Genomic DNA, 670 nt, shown 5'->3' on the forward strand with positions numbered 1-670 from the left:
TGTGTGTGTGTGTGTGTGTGTGTGTGTGTTTGTGTGTGTGTGTGTGTGCATAAGAGCAAATGAAAGAAATAAATACAGTGAAACAGCTAGAATGGAAGAAAGTTGATATTTATACACTCTTTGAGTAAACTTTCAATAATTTAGCCGCCAAACATACCTTTACTTTTTATGGCATATGGTATCATATTATTGTGTGTGTGTGTCTGTGTGTGTGTGTTGTCAAGCAGTAGAATGCGAGTTAAACATAAATAGTAGAAAACACCAAACCAAACTCTAATATGAAAATAACTGGAAAAACACAGCGTGAAGTTGTTTATTAGTCTCCATGAAATACCAGCCAGTTGAAATATAAAACATATTCTGTGATAAGGTTACATGGAACTTGTTTAATGTTATGCAGCTATAATATTACCATATAGGATGCTGTAAAGGGGAATAGGAAAATAATTACAGTGAACCAAAACACAAACACACACACATAGGCTGTAAATTATAATGCCCTATGCACAGATGGTGTGTGTGTGTGTGTGTGCTTGAGTGTGTGTGAGTCTGTGTGTGTGTTTGTATGCGCGTGTGTTCTGATTTACAGCCTCTGACATGTCAGGATGAGAAGGAAATTGAAGTCTAAGACCAGAAACCATCAATCCACACACACAGACACACACACACA

Source organism: Etheostoma spectabile, chromosome 15 (genome assembly GCF_008692095.1).
Source record: "Etheostoma spectabile isolate EspeVRDwgs_2016 chromosome 15, UIUC_Espe_1.0, whole genome shotgun sequence".
NCBI classification, from domain to species: Eukaryota; Metazoa; Chordata; class Actinopteri; order Perciformes; family Percidae; genus Etheostoma; species Etheostoma spectabile.